Here is a 19,713-nt window from a genome sequence, read left to right on the forward strand (position 1 = left end):
ATAGTCTTCTAAAAGAATTCTTGCTTTAATTATGTTATATTGCTTTAGGTGAGCATTGCTTTTCCTTAGAGTTTTTGTTTCACAACTTTACTTTTCTTATCTTGTTTGATATTTTGTTTTTTGTTGTTTTTTACTAAAATATGTATTTTTAAAATTGTTCATAATAATTTATTACATTCAGTATTCTAAAACCAATATCAGCACCATTATACTTTCCCACCTTCATATTTCAAAATTTTCTATCCCAGGGGCTGGAGTAGGGTGTTTGCCTTGCACGTGGCCAACCCGGGTTCGGATCCCAGCATCCCATATGGTCCCCTGAGCACCGCCAGGAGTAATTCCTGAGTGCAGAGCCAGGAGTAACCCCTGTGCATCACCGGGTGTGACCCAAGAAAAAAAGAAAAAAAAATTTCTATCCCAATCCCCAAAGCATCCCCCAAAGTAGAATCTAAATAACTTATTTTGTATTACTTGTTATGAATAATCTGCTAAAAATGGACCAAAAAGTTTCCTTAGAAGAAAGTGATTGAAGATTGTCATATCCTATCCTGGAGTCCTTATATAAGAGATTACTAAATTGCTATTACAGATTGTGTCTTGTGTGCTAATATATTTTTTGTCAAGGTCAGTTCCCTTCTACCTTACACCCCATCAATTGTGGTATGCTATTCTTGGGGCATCAGTGGCATAAAGTATGAGATGTCTCTCCAGGAATTCTAAGATTTCAATTAAAAGGGTTATACAGCTAGAATTAAATTTTTAACTGGATGGTGACTTTGGGGTCAGGAGGCATCTCTGCAGTATGTTGCTCTCTTCTGAGGTTTATTTGTGAGTCTCTGGATCATTATAGAGCTTATATGGTACCAGAGGAAGTTTGTGGGCATGACTACAAGGCTCATGCAAAAACAGGGAGATAGGGGGAGGTCACCCTCTTTGGACTCCATGTGAGCCTGGAGATTTCGGTCAAATACCACATACCTGGGTTTTTCAGCAAATGATTCTCAAGGATGAGGCTTGTCGGGGCCTGTGGAGATGGGCCATGAGCATGGCCGCAAATGAGTTTTAGAGGTTTCTGGCTGTTGAGATTTTACTGGAGAAGTTGGTGGAACCCACTCTAGCCCTCTGGGTTGCCCTTGATGAGACAGGCTGACACGCCGTTCAGAGACATCTCTGTGGCTTGTTGCACTCTTCCTCTTCTGAGGTTTATTTGTGGGTCTCTTGTTTGATATTTTGGATTAAGATACCTGATTTTCTAGCCCAGATGCATTATTAATATTATTGTTAACTACTTTACAAGCGCATAATAAGAAATTCTTTCTATATCATTCAATTTAACAGGTTTATCCCTGTGAAATAATTTCTTTTCAACTCAGTTCTAATCAAACCGTTTGATGTTATAACAGTCGTTTTTCTTTTCTCTTCTGTTGAATCTTTTATCACCTGAGATTCTTGTCCCAATAACAATGCTTGGACATTTAAACATTTCACATTTTCCATAACTTGAGGATTGGTCTCCTTCATTTATAGAGAAAATCATTTGCATTCCAACTGTGTGTTACCCATCCTTTTAAGTTTGTAGACTATAAAATTAGCCAAACTACTGGTTATATTTATTGCTCAAAAATTATATAAATAGTAACACAAATATATTATCATGAATCTTAAAATACTATGAAATACAATTACATATAATTTCCATGCAATTAAAGCATTAATTTAATTTTTCATAGAAGGTGTGTAAGATGAGAGTAAAACTAAGAGAAAGGTTCATAAGAAATATTCAAGGAGAGAACAAAGTAATGATCCAGGTATAGAATTGGGCGGCAGAAGAAACAAGGTATTTGAAAACACTCTTGATGGCAATATTTATTTTTTGTTTTATTTTTATTTATTTTTGTACTGAAGAACTTAAAGGTCAGTGTTGATGGAACCTGATGAAAAGTGATTCTCAGATAATCAGGAGTCAGATCATGCAGGGTCTTGGTCAATATCTATTGGATTTTATCCCAAGCTCAATAGAGCTTTTATTGAGGGTTTTTAGTAGAAATTAAGGGTTTTAAGTGGGAAAAAATTGAGGTACTACCATGGGAAAAATACTAGATCCATCTATCATTTTAGGAAAATTACTTCTAACTTTTTCCTGGAGAATGGATGGGGGAGTGAGAAAATTAAAGTAGAATAATGGCAAGGATAGTCAGTCAGCTCCTCTCCAAGTTCTGTTAGAAAAAATGAGGGCTCTGTCCTGAGGAGATTACAGTGCAGCGCCTTCTTCTCTGTCCTGAGGAGGTTAGAGCGTAGTGCCTTCTTCTCTCTCACAAGGAGATTACCATATAGACCCTTCTCCCTGATTTCCTGGGTCTGCTCAAGTTTCATGAAAAGGTAGCCCACCTGTTTTTTATTTGTTTGTTTGATTTTAAATGAATAAAATACTTTACTTATTGAAATGGAAAGGAAGGAAAGAAGGCGGAGAAGATCCCAGTGTATGCAGGGCTCTCCTGAAGGAATCCAGAGACAACAAACAAACGTTTCCCCTTTTATACCATTTAACAAGATGTAGAGTAGTAGGTGAGTACTTCTTTATTGGGTTGAAAGGAAATGGGCTGGTAGAACAAAAGCGAGGATGTTAAAGTGATTATCTTCTTGAATGAGATCATGTAGACAGACTTCTTTTTAAATACAGAACCTCGGGAAGGACTGAACAACAGACTGAGGGTAAAGGAAGCTTGTTCACTGTCACTGTCCATGTCCAGCACAGACTCTTTATTTCAGCAAGAGAAGATGGCTTTGGTAAATGCCACTTTCAAGAGAGAGGGAATATTTAACTTAAATATGTTTTTATTAACTTTTGAATATTACAGCATGTCTTGGGAAAAAATTCTTTTAATTGTACAATCTATTATTTATTTTTATTGCATAATTATTATTTTAAAAAGATTTTAGTCTTAGGCATTGTAAAAAACTAAGGCTCGCCGAGGGGCGTGTGCGCTCGCAGGCTCTCCGGGTGGCTCTGTCTCACTGCTCGTGTTTGGTGCTCTGGAACCGCTGTGTATGGGCTGGATCGGGATGGCTGTTGGCCAAGGACAGGCAAAGGAAGAACGAGGACCAAGCTGGTTGCTGATTAGTCACCGTTTATTAATCTTCCATCTTTCTCCTCTCCCGCACTCCCAGCTCCATCCTCTCTCTGGATACACCAGATCTACTGCAGCCCGCATTCTCATCTCTCTCCTCCCTTCTTCTCTCTCCCCCTTGCCCCTAGGCTACACACAGCCAGGTAGTAAAATCATCTTAAGAAAGTCCTTCCTGAGGGCCTGGTATTCCAAAGCCCTTCCTGACTCTTAAGGTGTTTTTCTCCTTTCCTTAGTCCAAACACTCATTAACATCTTAATACTAGTTATTTTTGGATGGACATAGCAAGAGATACATTAAGGCTTGCGAGGCAGCTCTCCTGGCAACATCTTGCCAGACACAACTATAGCACTCAGGCCAGATTAATCATTCCTCACCCTAGCAGGGTCCGAATCTAGTTATCACTGTTCGGATCATGACAACATTTGTCCATGACCAAGCTCTTAACTTATAGTTAAGATGGCCAGGCTCATCTCGATGCCAGGGTAGCACACAACTCAACGCTTGCCCTGTGTCCATCCCATCCCTCATTGGGAACCTGCTTTTGGGGGTGCTAGGAAGTAAAGGCAGCTGAAGCTTAGGTGGAAAGAACAGATGCCCAGGAGGAAAATATCATGACTCCCAGGTTACAAAAGCATAGCATTTGCTAAGTCTTCCTGTGTCCATACAAAAAGGACATGGCTCTGAATAAACTATGCAAAGGACTCAAGGAGAAGAGAAAAACAATATTTACAAGACAACAGAACACTAAGAAAGAAGCTACAAATAAACACAGAGGAATGGGAGCACTGTGACGGGAGTAACCCAATAAACCTAAACTACCTGAGGCTATGTAATCCTACAGGCACCATTACTCACAATACTGCTAGTGATAGGATTCTATGCATACAATGTTTCATTTTTACTTAGTATATTACTGAAGCATATTTATTTGTACTTATATTATTTCAATCACAAATTAAAATAATTAATTGCACTGCAGAGCCTGGCAAGCTCCCTGTGGCATATTAAATATGCCAAATACAGTAAGAATAATGGATCTCATTCCCCTGACTCTGAAAGAGCACTGTTTGGAAGGATGAGTAAAGAGAGGCTGCTAAAATCTCAGAGCTGGGATGAATGGAGACATTATTGGCGCCCCCCTCGAGCAAATCGATGAACAACGGGATGACAGTGATACAGTGACTGTGATGGGGTCATCTATATTATTCAGTCATCTAGGTTATTGGGCAGAGTCTAGGTTATTTAGGTTATTAGGGACTACCAGGTCCACCTTCGTGACATTTAATACAAAATAACTTTTTTTCTGAGAGTCATATTTCTCATTTCACCCTGCCTAATGACCTCTTGTCCCTATCATTTTCCCCTCTTCAACAAAGGCCTCCAACTGTGGTATCAGAATAGGAGCTGTTTCTTGCTAAAAGTGTTTGAAGGTTTGAGCAGAAAGTGGAGGCCCATCTACAAGGGGTCTGCAAATGTCATCTGTAGATAGCAGATAGAATGTCTAACACAAAGGCTGCATCAGCATCTGTAACTTACAGGATTTTGAATGAGGTAGATGCTTAACTCAGATGTTAAGAGGTCAGAGTCAACCATTTTCAATATGAGTAGAAAATAAAATACCAAAACATCGTTAAATGTTAGACTCATCCTTAAAGTAGTTCTTTGTATGGCCCATTGATTGGTGGTTCAGACCCAGAGCTGAGAGTCTTCCTCACCTTGTCATGTGTCTTCGAGAGGGAAACAAGGGCATGGATATCTCATTAGAAGGTAGAAAAGTTGGGCAGAGGCGATCAGAGTCAGAGTACTGAGGGTAAGTGATTTAATGCAATCAACCCGGGATCAATACCTAGACCTGTCACAAGTGATCCCTGATCACAGACTCAAGAGTAAGCCTTGGGTGTGGACCAAATACCACAGGGTGTGGACCAAAAACAAAACAAAGAAGAAAAGTCATGGAAACATAAAAGAGATGGAAGGCTAAGAGAGACTATTCTTGTTCTTTTAGAGAAGTCTTTTCCAGTAAGGCAGTTGTAGAAAAGCAACAGAACCTTAGTACCTACAATCAACCCCCTTGCATGCTTTTAAAAGGGTGTGGTTGGTTTTACTTTAGATTTCAGCTGAAATTTTATTATCTATCCATGGGATTAGAATTTTTTTTTATTGCAAACAAAGAAATGAAGCATGGTTTTCTCTTCACCTTTACAATTTAAGGTAACAGATTGTCTTTCATCAGCATTTGTGTATTCACAAAATGAGTGTGGGCGCTCTCCATGTGCTTTCGGTGGCCATGAGCTGCTTCCCCACACCAGCCTGTATCTTCCTCCAACACACACATGAAGGAGGGAATAGGGCCACCAAGCTGGTTGGTGATCAGTTGCCATTTATTCCAATCTCCGTCCCTCCGTTTATTCCATTCCCCCCACGCACCTATTCCAATCTCACTGAACGCCTCATCCCAGTCTCACACTGCACTCATTCCCATCTCCTACTTTTCCTATGCTAGTCTCCCTGTGCCCATTCTTACTGCTGTCATCAAGAGCCCAAACACCAAGGGTTGGGGATAGCAATTCCACGTAGGGGATATAGCAAAATCAACATGTGAATGTACTTCTTTCCAGGCATGCTTCATCTGGACAAATTCTCATCCAGCAAGCAGACCTACCTAAAGGAATGCCATCAGGGGTGCATTTCTCCTTTCCTTTGCCCGATAACCATTTAAACATTCATCTTAATTCTGCTTCTTAATAATATTAGCCATTCTGTATGGACACAGTAAGAGATACATTAAGCTTATAGAGTGGCTCTCCTGGGGACATCTCACTATAGATCCAGACTCCACTCCTCAGATCACATTAGTCCTTCTTAACACCAGAAGGGTCCTTATTCAGTTATTTCTCTTTGGATCATGACAGAATTTGTCCATGAGTGTGCTCTGAACTTATTGTTAATTTTTATGGCACTTGGCCTATCCTGTTTCAATGCCAGGGTAGCTTACACCTTATCATGGGTTCATCCAGTCTCTTTGTCAGGACTCTGCTTTGGGGGTGCTAGGAACTAAGGGCAACTGAGACTTAAATCAAGTGAATATGACAGTTGACCAGAAGTGAATATTATTCGGAGTCAATTAACTCACAAAAGTTACAAAGGCATAGCATTAACTGTCTTCCTGTGTCTCTACAAAAGGACATTGCTCTAAAATAAACTATGCATAGGACATAGGAAAAAGATCATGGAAAGAGAAAAGTAATATTTCACTTACAAATACAAAATCCAGAGTCCTAGAAGGATCTGACCTTAAAAAGCACAGGGTCTGATTTGGGATATAGGTGATGAATATAGGGGAAAGTGAGCACAGAGAACTTAAAGATAACTTCAGAAGAATAGGAGTGCCCCTAGAGCACTGGGATAGGAGTAACCCAATAAACCTAAGCTCCTTGAGTCAGAGGAGAAATGGTGGAGGAGAAAGGACAAGCCAACATTATCCTACAAGTGTTATTTATTTTGTATACACATAGTAAAAACCAGATAATAACATATAACTAGTTAAATTAGAGCAAGGTGGCTTTTCCCAGAAAGCATTTGGCCATATTTTCCAATCACAGATCTCATACCAGTCTGTTTAGCATACCTAACCCCAGAGGGTCCTGCCAGGTTTTGGTAGAGATGGAAGCACCATTTTCTTCTGATTAGGTGCTGTCTCTAATACATTGTCCTTATTCCAAAGTGCTGTTTGAACCCTTGTATGTTACCATGTAGTAGCCAGAGTTGCACAAAGCTTGTTTGACCCCATCTGAGGTCCTCAGCAGGACTCATATTTTGTGGTCCTAAGAGAAGGACTATTTTATTTTTTTTATATTTTTCTCTTTTCTCTCTTTTCATGTCCTTACTGCTTTGTCTTCTCCTCCTTCTTTTCTCCCTCTCTCCCTCCATCCTGACTCCCTCCCTCACTTCCTTCCTTCCTTCCTTCCTTCTTCCCTTCCTTTTTTCCTTCCTTCTTCCCTCACTCCCTTCCTTCCTTCTTCCCTTCCTTTTTTCCTTCCTTCTTCCCTCACTCCCTTCCTTCCTTCCCTACTATAAATTGATTACTTTTAAATGAGATTATTCTAATTATGCAAGATGACGCATCATAATATTTTAATGAATTCCGTAAATGTAATATGACTTTCAATATTTTTTCTATTTTAATTAAAAATTTACTCAATCAATTAATTATTTTAAATGAATCACTGTGAGATATAGTTACAGATTTACAAACTTTCATGCTTATGCTCCAGTCATACAATGATCCAGTACCCATCTCTCCATCCCTCCACCAGTACCCATTCACCACCAAGACTTTCAATATTTTTTGGTAGTAATAATATCCTTTGACATAAGTATTTATTTAATGTCTTGTTTTACTCCAGTTCTCCACATTTGATCACCACTTTGAATTATGTTTTAAATCCATTAAAAAATATTATTTGGAACGCCTACATTTTTTCACAAAAACTAAAACAAATAAAAAATCATAACTCTAAAGCTAAAAGATGCTTCTAAAACAAAAGCGTATGAAGATTTTTTTTTAGAAAATGTTAGGTGAAAACTATTTCAGAACAATATATAAGACTAAAGCATTTTAGAGCTGAAAGTTTAGAGATCATGTGTAACAGGGAAGTGAGTCGGCCCAAATCACATAACCAATCTAAAATTAATTCTTTTGTTTCATTATCTTTATTTTAAAACTCTACCTTCTTTTCAAACTGACACTGTCTATAAAACATTGTGATTTTTCACTAAAAATACCTAATTAGTTGAATTTAATCTTCTAGTATTTGGCTACTGTTTCAATTCATAGTTTTAATCATTATCTCAATCATTATTTTAATTATTTTAATCATTATTTTAATCATTATAGAACTGAATCAATAATTCTCATATTGCAAATACTTTGTTGTATTTATTAAGTGACATTTGACCATAAAGGAAGTTCACTCAGCTGATTAAGATCGACTTATATATTCTCCTGTCACCCGCCATTATTTAGAAAAAGCATTCTTCGTTTCTTTTTCATTCTTCTTATGCTCAACCCAAGAGGAATATTCTTGTAGACAATGAGGATTATATCACATTATTTTAAAGACTTGTATTAAGAGTTTAATGAACTGTTTTATTAGGAAACTCAGATCATTTCCCATAGAATAATTTAATATGCTTTTCTCATATTTGACAAGTGACCTACGTTCTAACCTTTAAACTTTATCCTTTCATCACGCATATACAATCTACACTTCTATTTAATCATAAGAATGCTGCAAGGCAAATCTTTTCTTTGTTTGTAAGCTATATTGCAAGTTTTTCTTTTTATTAAGAGAGTGCCAAAAATAAAACCACAAAGACTCATATATCGTTGATCTAGGGTCCTTGTTGCTTAGAAACAGAGTTGGGATTGCCAGCAGCAGCAGTTAGGATTCTGTGCATATTGCTGTACAACAAGCTGGCCAACAGCTACAGGTAGAGATGCTCACATGTTGCCCTGAATAAAGGCTGAAAAGAAAAATCTAAGAAATATGTCTGCTGCTCAGTTTCAGCAGTTTTATGAATCTGTTGTGACAGCTAAGGAGTGGAGGAGAAGATTCATAAATTAATTTTTTGTTAGGTATTTCAGGCAAAACAAAGCTGCAACAGAATGACTATCAAGTCTCTAAGTTTTCAGTATAACAGCACTATTTGGTTTAGGACATTCAATAGATTTTTATTGAAATATACTCAATATATTTAAGAGGTCAGAATTTAGGGGGTGGGGGCAGAGTGTAGTAGGGAGTGATTCTTGCTTTGCATGTGAGGAAGTTGTAGTTAATCCCCGGCACCTCATATGGTGCCCAAGCCCTGTCAGGAGTGATCTTTGAGTGCAGAGCCAGGTATTAGCCCTGAGTGTTGTTTGCTGTGGTCCCACACAACCAAAACAAAACAAAGAAACGAGATCATAATTTTCTCCTGAGTAAAGAAATATAATTTCTCCGGAGCTGGAGCAATAGCACAGCAGGTAGGGTGTTTGCCTTGCATGCGACCAACCCGGGTTCGACTCCCAGAATCCCATATGGTCCCCAGAGCACCGCCAGGGGTAATTCCTGAATGCATGAGCCAGGAGTAACCCCTGTGTGTCGCTGGATGTGACCCCAAAAGAAAAAAAAATAATAATTTTTAAGTAGGTAAAAGAGTCACCAATTATTTGAAAAGACACAATTGAGACTTATACTCATAGGAGTTAGGGTTTGGCATGGAAACAATAAAGTTGATCACAAATGCCTTCAATTCTCACATTGAATCTTAGTTTCCAATTTGGTGTCTATATTCAAGCTAGCGAGAGTTTCCCAACAGGGACTGTATTGATTAGAAACAATGAAATCACACAGACTGAATTGTATTCTATCTGACTTGATAATCAAATAAGAGAGCAGGAGAAAAGGCAGGACATGGGGAGCAAAACTGCATGTATGTGTATAAGTAGGGAGACACATGGATACATTGAACAGAGAGAAATGGCTTTTCTATGACCATAGACATATTTATTGACCATAATTATATTGTTGGGACTGGAGCGATAGCACAGCAGGTAGGGTGTTTGCTTTGCTTGCGGCCAGCCTGGGTTTGATTCCTCTGTTCCTCTCGGAGAGCCTGGCAAACCACCAAGAGTATCCTACCTGCATGGCAGAGCCTGGCAAGCTCCCTGTGGCATATTCAATATGCAAAAAACAGTAACAACAAGTCTTGCAATGGAGACGTTACTGGTGCCTGCTTGAGCAAATCGATGAACAAGGGGACAACAGTGCAACAATTATATTGTAACAATAATTATGTTTTGACTAACGGCCAGATTGACAGTAGAGGGGTAATGTACTTGTCTGGCATAGTGATTTGATCCCTGGAACATAAAATTGTCCCCTAGACTTGAGCACTGGCTGGAGTGATCCCTGAGCACAAAGTCAGAAGTAGGTCGGCAGCACAGTAAGGTTTGGCCAACCATCCTCCCTTCTCCCCCCACCATCCACACCCCCTGCTCCTTGCCCACAAAATAATAGTAGTTGAGTGTATTGATTTCCTCTGTGGTTGTTCTTCAAACCCTTTAGACTCACAAAGATCTAATTTAAAACCATGGGAACACTGACAAAATTATATCCTTGCAACAGCTATACTGAAGGCTCCTTGGATGCATGAACCCTTACATTCATTCATTCATTCATTCATTCATTTCAGTACATTTTTTAGTTGGCTGGAATTTTTATTATATTATTTTAGGCACCATAGTTTATAAAGGGCTGGAGTGATAGCACAATGGTAGGGCGTTCATTCGCCTTTCACACGTCTGACCCGTGTTTTATTCCTCTGCCCTTCTTGGTGAGTCCAGCAAGCTACCGAGAGAGTATTAAGCCTGCATGGCAGAGCCTGGCAAGCTGCCCGTGGTGTATTGGATATGCCAAAAACAGCAACAATAAGTCTCACAATGAGAGACGTTACTTGTGTCCGCTCGAACAAATCGATGAGCAACGAGATGACAGTGACAGTGACAGTGATGGTTTAAAAATCGTTAATAGTAGGGTTTCATGCATAAAATGTTCTAGCACCATCTTATCCAACAGACTGCTGTCTTCCCGCCAGTATTGTGTACCACTCCCCATCTTATCCCTTACAGCAACACCCCTGCCCTCACATGAGAAATTTCCTACTGAAGAGCAGTTGTCAGTTTCTGTTTCTTATGGATACTCGTTATGCCTCTACTGTATTCACATTCAATTTATGAGAGAGATTCTATATTGGCCCCTCTACTTCTGACTAATTTCACTCCACATGATAGTTCCCAGATCCATGCACATAGTAGCAAATTGCATGAAATCATCTTTTCTCAAGCTGATTAATATTACATTATGTATGTGACCATAGTTTCTTTATCTAGTCATCTGATCTTGGACACTTCAGTTGTTTCAAGATTTTGGCAATTGCAAATAGTGCTGGAGTGCAAATGTCTTTTCTGAGTGGAGGTTTTTTCCCCCTTGGTTTACATTCACATAAATGGAATTGCTGGTTCATGTTTAAGCTCAATTTCTAGTTTTTTTTATGTGTCCATAAATGTTCCAAAAGCATTGTACTAATTGACATTCCCACCAGCTTTGAATGACGTTTCGCTTCCCCTCACATACATTCACTCCATCACCATTATGTTGCTGTTATATTTGTGATATGTGTTACTCTTATTGTTGTAAGATGATATGCCATTGTTGTTTTTATTTGTATTTCCCTGATAATAAATGATGAAGAACATTTTACCATATAACTTTTGATCATCTGCATGTCTTTCTTCAGGAATTTTCTGTTCCGATTTTCCCCCTATTTAAAAAATTAGTTTCATTGCTTTTTGTTATAAAGTTCTACCGGAGTTTTATATATCTTTGATATTAACCCCTGTACTCTCTCTGGACTTAACTAAGATAATTTTTAAATACAGTATGATAGACTGAAACTCCTCAGCTGAATGTGTCAAAATAGATCTTACTAAATTACTAAAGATTATTTGAAAATCATTCAAACTTTAAAAGATATAAAATATCTCTTGAAATCAATATTTCTTTGGGCTAATAGGTGAATACTTTTTATTTCCATTCTGGCTTTATCATAAAATACCTATCACACGTGAAAAAAATCACAGGTTTGGTTATGCAGCATGGGTTGGGGAGCTGCTTATCTATTTTCCTTTCTTACCTTGTGAGAAATCAGTTTACTGTTAGTAATTCCTTGGGTATATCCAGGACTGAGAAGCTTGGAGAAAAAAAAATGTAATACAATGCCTTAATTTTCCCATATATAAAGGTTGACTTTCCATGAGTAATGGATCCCTGAGGCAACTTCTATACAGTAACTCAATATTAGTCTGAAAGTTCAAAAAATTAAATAATAGAGTTGATCACGAAGATGCCCACATCTCTCACATTTAGTCTTAGTATTTGTTTTCACTAAAACCCGAAAGATTTCACAGTAACAACTTATCTGTACTATTTCTTACTGCATGTTATTTATTTCTAAAGCTATAAAAAATGTAAGCTTGCTCCTCAATCATTTGTAAAGATTTCCTTGTGACACCGCCATTTCCAGTTTGGAAGCAATTCATTCAGAAGGCTGGGTCTTGGTTTATGGTCAGATAACTAAAATGTATATTAACAATTGATTAGCTCAGTGAACCCACTTTCATGCTAAGTGAGGAAATTATTTCATTCAATCTTACAAATATTTTTAAATGTAAGCATATTATTTAGATAAGAAAGGTAATACAAAGTGGTAAAAATACTTTATACATCTGATAATAAAATGGAAGTTAATGGCCTTGATCATGGTTATTTCTGGATGTGTCATTAGAGTTGTATTTTTGTTGCTTCTTTTCTTTTTTTTTTAGTTACAAAGATTTCTAAAACAAATGTATGAAGTCAAAGATAAATCATATTCAATTTGTTCCCAGCTTTACTCATTTTTCACTGCTAATAACATAAAATTATGTTATTTAATATAAATAAAAATATATAAATATATATAAATCCATACATATAATATATGTACACATATATTTATATGTATAAATATATATAAACATACATATAAATCCATACATATGACCGAGAGGTCACACTCATAAGACCCACCCTGCCAATGCCAGATAAATTCCTCATTGGCCCACCTCCACTACCCAATTGCTTCCATTCTCCAGGCTGCTTTCCGAACACACCATGAACACTTCCTACCCATTTGCCATCACTACTGTATATTTTATGGGGTTCAAATATGGTGTGATCCATTGGGATATTTATAATTTCACTTAGAGTCTGCCCAAAAAGCCTCCATCCCCCTCGAAGAGCCTGGAAAGCTACCCAGAGTGTCCCGCCCACATGGCAGAGCCTAGAAAGCTATCCATGGCATATTCGATATGCCAAAAACAGTAACAATGGACCTCATTCTCCTGACCCTGGAAGTACGGCAGTTAAGTAGGTCCAGCAAGGAGAGGCTGATAAAATCTCAGGGTTGAACTAGGATGCCAAAACAAAGAAGGTCTAAAATGACTAAAGGAAGCATCCATTGAGGACCTGATGGTGCAATTGGGAAGATCAAGTACAATGTCAACGTCATTAGATTGACCTAGACGAGAAGGTATGGAACACATCATGCCGTTTTTGACACTGGAGAAGAACTGTTCCTCGGAACATGAGACAGTAGAGGCATTGGTGGTGTTGGTGTCCTTGTCAACACAAACTTGACTATGAGCATTGATTCATTTGAGTGCCTAACAACTCCAATCAGATGCTTCTGCTTGAATAGATGTGGCTCGTAGCCAGCAGATTCTATCTTCATCCTCTATGCACCAAAATCAAACATTGACGAAGAAGAAATTGAGAAGTTTTACATGGAGCTGGAGAAGTTCTATAAAGAAGACCACACCTTCTACAAGTTTATTGTAGGTGATTTTAATGCCAAGATAGGACCTAGAAGGTCACCCGAAGAAATCCACATTGGAACCCATGGCCTAGAATGGAATGAACAGGGTGAAAGACTGAGTTCATCATGTTGGCCAAGACCATCCATGGTAACTCAGAAGACCAAAGCTAAACGTTGGACATGGGAGTCTCCTGGTGGACAGTTATACAACAAAATTGACCACATCATATTCAATCAAAGGTTTTGCCTAACCGATGTCACTGTTGTCCCAAAGTTCTAAATGGTATCAGACCAATGTCTCCTTCATGTGGAATTCTACTTCGTGGAGCAGGGAGAAATGGCCGTAAAGTTTAGGAAGACCAGAATGACCACCAACTGGGAGCTTTTTTGGCACTATTGCAGCAATATGGGAAGATGCTGATGTTGACAACATCAAGGAGGAATGTAATCGACTGGTTCAGCACCTCCATTATTGTGCAAGGAATGCAGAGAGAGAGAAAGCCACAAAAGATGCCTGTCTTCAGAAACTCTCAAGCTCATTCACCAACGTGGTCAGACGGGAGCCTCAGGCAATCACAAGCTAATGTTCGAGCTCACAAAGCTGTGCAGATGTAATACCCGCCTGTCCTTTGCCAACTATAAGACCAAGATGACTGTCCTCTGATGTCCTGATAGATCTAACATATCTTATAGAAGGGCAATGGAAAAGGTTATCCATGACTTCTACTCGGATCTCTTTGATAGCCATGCCCACCTGCCCACATACCAAATCCCGCAGGATGGATATTTAGTTCCCAGTGTTCTCCCTTCTGAAATATGGCATGCCATTTTGTTGGTAAAGAAGCACACAGCACCTGGTCCAGACAAGGTCAGACTCGAACACCTGAAGAATCTGCTGTCAGTACTCGTCAATACACTGACTCAGCTCTTCACAGGCTACCTGTCTGAAGGCAAGGTTTCATCCCAATGGAAAACCAGCGGGACTGTCCTGTTGTACAAGAAGGAAGACATCCACATTATCGGCAACTATTGCCCAATCAGCCTGTTGTCTGTCATCTACAAATTATTCACTTGAGTCCTCCTGAATAGGATTGACAGAACACTAGACGAATGGCAACCATTCGAGCAAGCCAGGTTCTGAAAAGGATTCAGCACATCGACCATATCCATACAGTGACCAAGCTCATTGAGGTTTTGCGAGAGTTCAAGATGCCACTCTGTCTAACGTTCATTGATTTAAAGAAGACCTTTTATTCTGTTAAGACTGAAGTGGTCATCGATGCCCTAACTCAATACATCAAGATCCTCCACCGTAAAAAATACAAAGATGCACGTGTGTGAAGGTGCAATGCGATGATGTGTTGCTCGCAGGCTCTTGGGGTGGTGCTCTCTTTCTCTCGCCGCTCACATTCGGTGCTCTTGAACCGCTATGTATGGACCAGATCGGGAATGCTCCTCCTTGTGCTCTGCTTTTGTGTGTGCCGCTGTGCTCTCTTCTGTCTGTCTCTCTATCTCTGTCTCTGTCTCTGTAGTCTCTACTCTGGTCTCCTCCAGCCTCTCTCTGTCTCTGTTTCTGTATCTTCTCTCTTGCTTTTGTGTCTTCTCCCTGCTTCTGTGTTTTCTTCTGTGTATTCCTCTCCACTTCTGTGTCTCCTCTCTCTTTTGTGTCTTCTTGCTTGTCTTCCTCTGCCTGTTTCTGTCTTACCTCTGCCTCTTCTCCCCTTACATTCTTAGTTTATATAGCAATCACGTAGGGTGGTGACACAAAGGTGGGTTGAACATTAACAAATCAACAAAGAGGGGTAAGACCTCTACTTCAGGAGATTAACAAAATCTCATCTAAGGAGATTACTCCAGATTTCTAGGAGATCCACTCAAGGGTGGGATCCAAACAAGAGTGTGTTGCTTTCTTCCTTCCTCAGCTAGTAATCCACTTACATATTTATAGTAAATTTACTTCTAATATTTCTAGGGGGCTGAAGCGATAGCACAGAGGTAGGGCGTTTACCTTTCATGCGGCCGATGCATGTTCGATTCCTCTGCCCCTCTCGGAGAGCCCGGCAAGCTACCGAGTATCCCGCCCGCACAGCAGAGTCTGGCAACTACCCGTGGTGTATTGGATATGCCAAAAACAGTAACAATAAGTCTCACAATGAGAGACGTTACTGGTGCCCACTTGAACAAATGGATGAGCAACAGGATGACAGTGACAGTGTGAATATTTCTAGTAATGTCATTCTGTATGAGCACAGTAAGAGATATATCAGACTTAAAGTTTGGTTCTTCCTGAGGACATTCAATACATATTCCAGACCACAGACCTCAGGACAGGTTAGTCCTTCTAACCCCAGCAGGGTCCTAGTCTCATCGTTACTTTCGGATCATGATTGTCTGTTACCATGCTCTCAACTTATAGTGGAGTATTGTGGCTCTTTGGCCTGGCCCTTTTTGATGCCAGGGTAGCTCATATCTTGCCCTGGGTCCATTCTGTCCCTCGTTGGGACCCTGATTTTGAGGTACTAGGAACCAAGGCAACTGAGTCGAGAAAGCAGATGTCCAGATGTAAATATTATTGGAGTCAATCAGCTCCCAAGTTACAAAGCATAATATTAACTGTCTTTCTGTGTCCATACAGAAAAGGACATTGCTTTAAGGTAAACTAAGTTCCCTGTGGCAAGGCTAAAAGGACAAACCCAATGTTATCCTACACTTCACGAGCTATATTACGATTCACCACCAGGATCTCACCATTCTAGAAAGAAGTGATCATTGACGTAAAGAGAGGGGTTTGGCAGGCGACATGATTTCACCCCAACTCTTCAATGCCACCCTCGAGAACATCATGCGAGGACTGGAATGGGAAGGAAGGGGACTGAACACAGACAGTCGGCAACTACACCACCTCTGCTTTGCTGATGACATTGTTCTAATGACACCAAATATCAGCCAAGTGGCACAAATGCTGGTCGACTTCGACCTTTATTGTGGAAAGGTCGGACTGCAGCTGAATCTCACAAAGACAATGTTCATGAGAAACGGACTAGATCCTGATGTTCCATTTGCCCTCAACGGAATGAACATTTCCGAATGCAGCAGTTATGTGTACCTAGGTGAGAACTCAACATGACAAAGACCTGACACCTGAACTGTGAAGGAGGAATAAAGGCATGGAACGCCTTCAAGAACATCAAAGAAGTTATTAAGAGAATGAAGAACCTCCGGCTCTGGGCACATCTTTTGGACTCCACTGTTCTTCAGGGATGTTTGCCAAGGTGTCAAAAATCAGATGGGCCAGATACATTATGAGATTTGTAGACAACTGCTGGACTAGAGCTATTACCGACTGAATTGCACAGGACTTCAAAAAATAGCATGGCTGCCCACTCACAAGATGGTCAGACTTCTTCATCAAGACCTTGAATGATTTGGGGCTCTTCATGTTCCTGGAGCGAGCAAATGCCATTGGACTACAGTAGCCCGTGACAGGAACAAATAGAGATGTTAATGGCACACACTCAAGCAAATTGATGAATAACGGGATAACAAGTGACAAGTGACAAGTGATACAATAACAAACAATAACTGGAAATTTATTATCTCTAAGTATCCAGTGAGAAATAGGAAATTTTATCTATAATATAACAATGAGAATAAATTTTGGATTAAGCACATCTTTGTCTTTCCATTCCCTCTTTGTCCCTCCCCTCCCCTCCCTGTTCCTTCACCCTCTTCTCCCCTCCCAACTTTTCCCCTTCCTCTCCTCTACCTCCCTCTACTTTCCTCTACTCCCTTCCTTTTCCTCCTTTTCCCTTCCACATTCTCTTCCCTTCCCTTCCTTTCCTCTCTTCCCCCTCCCTCCCCTCCCCTTCCTTTCCCTTTCTTTCTATTTCTCCATTTCCATTCTTCCTTCCTTCCCTCTACCTAAAATTAATCTCCTTCCCTCCACATAAAAATAATCCATTCCTACAATTCAAACTCTGATTTAGAATGAATGATTCAAGAATAAGAGCAGCAGATGATATAGTCTGAGCTATTTAACTGAGATGTTCCAAGAGGCTCTCAACATATAAAATTATTACAATAATGTATGTAAATAAGAACACAAATTACATTAATTTGCCTTTGTATGAACGTAAGTTTAGAATGGAAGGACAGTAATGTTCGCTATGCAATGCTACTGAAATGGAATGCTTAGTTGCTCATTGGCCATGATTAGAGATAATATTATTGAAATAAACAATAATTTGATATCATTGTTTAAATATTTTATTAACTATTTAATTCGTTTTGGACAGTAAGAATAGATGAGTTTTCTGTATAATTACAAAGTAATACTGAAGATTAAGTGTGAGGAAAATCTTATAATACTCTCAGAGGGGTTCACATTTGCATAGAGAAAATAACTACACAATGATTTGCTTTCTTTTATTATTTTTTTATTTTGCTTTTTGGGTCACACCTGGTGATGCACAGGGGTTACTCCTGGCTCTGAATTCAGGAATTACCCCTGGCCGTGCTCAGGGGACCATATGGGATGCTGGGATTTGAACCCGGGTCGGCCGCGTGCAAGGCAAACGCCCTACCCGCTGTGCTATCTCTCCAGCCCCTGATTTGCTTTCTTTTAAAAGTGGTATAATTTTCTTTAATTTTTCTACAAATTGTATTGCAGAAAAAAGATTAAGAGAAATAATTTAGAAGAATAAACCTTTCAGTTGAAGTTGATAACATACCTAACAATATTTAATGTGACTGAAAGTATCTTACCTGTTCTATATTATCTTTATTTCTGTATTTCAAAAGGTATTAAACTTCTCAATTAATTAATCTATTACTTTAGTGCAGCAGTGAGAATCATTGCATTAAACTTGGATTTCTGTTTTGATAATTTGAACCTGAGCATGGCTGAGTTCTTCCCAGACTTTCTGGGAAACATTTACCCGAAAATGTAATTTATTTTATATTAAGAAAAGTAAGGATTTCTAAGGAATATAACAAATTTCTTCTAAGTATTCACTTCAAAGTAAAAATGCCTTATGCTAATCTATCACTCCACTTAAAAGAATTCAACTAACACTTTCTAATACTAATCACAGTTTTTCATCAAAGTCACTGGATCTTCTATAAGAAAAAAATTTCATGGAACTGTACAAAATTAAATATGTTACCTTACAAAAATCAAACTTTGTTTTTTCTGCAGTTGGACAAGATAGAGTGTAGACATCAGTGGCAAATTTGATCTTAAAAAACCTCTTACTCTTCTTTGGCATTTGAACCACACCTATTTAAACATTTTTAAATTTTTTAAGGATTTAATCTTAAAATTAAATATTTTAATTTAATCAAAGTATTAAATTAATAAAATTAATATTTACATATTATATCAGTACAATATCAATATCATTAATATATTATTTATAGCAGCATGCTATATCAATGTGATATTAATTATTAATTAATAACAAATAACTAATAATTAAATTAATTATTTAATTAATTAACAATTGAATATTAATATTTAGTAGGAATCACTCCTAGCTGGTGGGGTTTGAAAGAGCCTATATGTATAGCCAGTGCTCTACCCTTTGTACGATCTCTTTAACCTGTTGGAACAATTTTAAACACTCTGTGTCTTTCTCATGTCTTTCATATTACCTCTCCATCAGTAATCACTTTCTGCTTTCCTTCTGAGACAGTTTCCATTTTGCCCCATCTCCTGACTAGTTGTAGTTTATAGATACTAAGAGAGGCATAACCCTCAGACAGAGATTTGTCTTTCTTCTTTGTTATTTATTGTTTTCAAACCAAAGGTAGTAAAAATTCCTTTAGTTCAGATGGTTTGCTTGAATGCATTTGGCATGCTGGAGTAAAATGTCATAATTACATGTGTAGTCATCTAAATCAGATTTCCATTAAGGTAAGATTTTTTTCTCTTCCTCAAATCATTTCTGGCCTGATTCTTGATACCTTAGTTCCCTCTACCAGTGACCAGTCTTGGTCTTTCATGTGGAAACATAACTTTAAGGATATATGTCTTTGACCTCAAAGTTCTGTCCATTATGAACAGAGCACTTTCCTTTTATAAACTAGATGATCATTCAGCATCTAACACTTGAAAAAAAAATTCTGGAT

The sequence above is a fragment of the Sorex araneus genome, chromosome 1 (genome assembly GCF_027595985.1).
Source record: "Sorex araneus isolate mSorAra2 chromosome 1, mSorAra2.pri, whole genome shotgun sequence".
Lineage (NCBI taxonomy): Eukaryota > Metazoa > Chordata > Mammalia > Eulipotyphla > Soricidae > Sorex > Sorex araneus.